Below are 2,983 nucleotides of genomic sequence, written 5' to 3' on the forward strand. Positions count from 1 at the left end.
AAAGGGGCGGGGAGGGCGAGCTGCGTGTCACGTGACCCAGCCCGTTTCTCCTTAAAACAACTTCTCAAATATCATCAGTGTTGGGAAGGTGACTTTTAAAATGAATTCCCCTACAGATTACAGATTACATACCTCAAAATGTAGTTTGTAACGTAATCCATTAAATTACTTAAAGTGAGTAATGTAATCTGAATACTTTGGATTACTTGATTTGCTGTAGAGAAGTAAAGACCAGGAAACCATAACCTAAGATGTTTTATCTGCTAAAAGAAAATAAAAAGACCAGACTTTACTGAACCAAATTAAAAATATTATTGATAGAAGAAGAGGAGACACGTCCACACAGCAGGATTCTGTTAAATCTTGTTTTAGTCCAGTTTTAGTCCTGGTTCAGTCCTGGTTCAGTCCTGGATTAGTCCTGGTTTAGAACTTGTTTAGATCTAGTTTAGACCTGGTTTTAGTCCTGGATTAGTCCTGATTTAGTTCTGTTTTAGTCCTGGTTTAGTCCTGGTTTAGACCTGGTTTAGATCTAGTTTAGATCTAGTTTAGTCCTGGTTTAGTCCTGGTTTAGACCTGGTTTATTTTCCAGCAATGAGTGGAATTACTGAAAAAAAAGAAAAAGGATATAGCCCAAAATGTGAAAACAGGAAAATACTCCTGTGTATTCCATTTATTTCAACAAAGTAACTGTAATCCAATTACCACTCACTGAAACAGTAACTGTAACTGAATACAGTTACTCATAATTTGTACTCTGATTACGTAACTCCAGTACATGTAATCTGTTACTCCAACACTGAATAAGACGTGAAACTTAAAGACTCTGCCACGACCAAACATGTGATTTATAATTTAAAGTGAATGTAATTTCAACAACAAAATGTGACATTATTGCATAAAATCTGGTGTTTTTTCAAAGAACAGACACAAAAATGACAAATTAAATCAAATTAAATCAGACCTGAAGCAGCGCTGCAAGAAAAAAACACAAATCATTTCATTTCTTCACATAAAACTTTTGTCACTTGTGAACTTTCCTCCCAGAGACAAGAGGAACCACAACTTTTACTCAGCTAAGAGTAATCTGCTACTTCCCTTAAAAATATTAGGTTAGTGAAGTGGTAATAACAGCATGCTGCAAGAAAAACACTCTGAAAAGTACAAAGTATCTTCAGAGTTACTGAAGTGGATGTAACTGAGTATAAGTACACTCCTCTGTTAGTTTGTAGTGAGTTTTTAGTCCAGTTCGTCCCACAGGAGCAGGAGAGGAGGAGGAGACAGTCAGAAGTACAGTACGTGGGCTTAACTTTCCTTTTCACAGTACGGACTGTAAGCATGAATGCTCATGCGCCAGAAACGTCAAAGTTAAACATTATATAAAGGGAAATTTGTCTTTGTTTGGCTGAAAAGATCCTACATTTACGCAAAACTGATCAAAAAACAGAGCTGGAGTTGGGTTTGGTTCATTCACATGTTTGAGTAACTTTTTATTCTCAGTCTGACTTAGACTTAGACAAATTTTATAATCCATAAGAGAAATGATCTGGACACAGGAGCTCACACACAGTGTTGGAGTAACAGATTACATGTACTGGAGTTATGTAATCAGAGTACAAATTATGAGTAACTGTATTCAGTTACAGTTACTGTTTCACTGAGTGGTAATTGTAATAATAACTGTAATAATCACAGTTACTTTGTTGAAATAAATGGATTACACAGAGGTATTTTCCTGTTTTCACATTTGGGGCTACATCCCCCCCACCCCTCTTTTTTTCTCTTTCTGTAATTCCACTCATTGCCAGACACTAAACCAGATTTAAATCAGGACTAAACCAGGTCTAAACCAAAACTGAACCAGGACTAAACCAGAACTGAACCAGGACTAAATCAGGTCTAAACCAGGTCTAAACCAAGATTTAACAGGACCAGGCTGTGTGTCTGCTTTATTAGTTCTAGTTTAGTTGTGGTTCATTTCTGGTTTAGTCCTGGTTTAGTCCTGGTTCAGTTCTGGTTTAGTCCTGGTTCAGTTTTGGTTTAGTCCTGGTTTAGGTCTGATTTAGTCCTGGTTTAGTCCTGGTTTAGTCCTGGTTCAGTCCTGGTTCAGTTCTGATTTAGTCCTGGTTCAGTTTTGGTTTAGTCCTGGTTTAGTCCTGGTTTAGTCCTGATTTAGTCCTGGTTCAGTTTTGGTTTAGTCCTGGTTTAGTCCTGATTTAGTCCTGGTTTAGTCCTGGTTTAGTCCTGGTTCAGTCCATTATACGGCGCAAAAGTTCAGCATCTTCACAGTTATTTTGATGAGAGTAACTTAAAGTCATGTAATAGAAATGTAACGCCTTACACTTTAAATACAGTAATATTGTAATGTAACACATTACTTTGACAGTAATAAGTCATAAATAACACATAACAGTTTTAAAGTCACTTGCCTATCAGTGCGTACTAATAACACAAACTTATCCTCAGCCCAAAATGAACCACGTTGAACTACCTCAGTTTGTTATAACAGTAGCCGCTAGGTGACGCCATTGCTGCGTAAAAACACCCGCAGTGCTCGGCCAGCGTGGCACAGGCTGCATCCCACTGAACAGATGATTTCAGAGGACGAAGCGTGGCTCGTTGGTCTAGGGGTATGATTCTCGCTTAGGGTGCGAGAGGTCCCGGGTTCAAATCCCGGACGAGCCCATATTTTGTTCAAATAGATAAAATATCACTTTAAGAGACTTGAGCAGGATTAATCTGTCAAAAATATCACAGCAAATGCGCCTTGAAAATGAATGTGAGAACAGTTTGTAGACTGTTATAGGCTCTATCCCAAATATCCTTAAACAGCTACTTTAATTTGTTTTGAGTTTAATTGTTGCCCTATAATAGATAATTAGATCAACTTTAATGAAAAGATAATTAGATAAATTTTATTGATCCATGAGGGAAATGATTTAGACACAGGAGCGCGCACGTCACAATATAATAAAATAACAAACAG

General features: G+C 37.4%; 1 non-coding gene across 1 annotated transcript; it reads left to right on the forward strand.

Moving 5' to 3' along the window:
* The first annotated feature begins 2,610 nt into the window (after positions 1-2,610).
* On the forward strand, positions 2,611-2,682 carry trnap-agg (transfer RNA proline (anticodon AGG)). Its single transcript has one exon. It is a non-coding gene; the product is annotated as a tRNA-Pro (tRNA).
* Positions 2,683-2,983: the final 301 nt, after the last annotated feature.

The sequence above is a fragment of the Boleophthalmus pectinirostris genome, unplaced genomic scaffold (genome assembly GCF_026225935.1).
Source record: "Boleophthalmus pectinirostris isolate CB_2022bp ecotype Guang Dong unplaced genomic scaffold, ASM2622593v1 HiC_scaffold_6, whole genome shotgun sequence".
Classification (NCBI taxonomy): domain Eukaryota; kingdom Metazoa; phylum Chordata; class Actinopteri; order Gobiiformes; family Gobiidae; genus Boleophthalmus; species Boleophthalmus pectinirostris.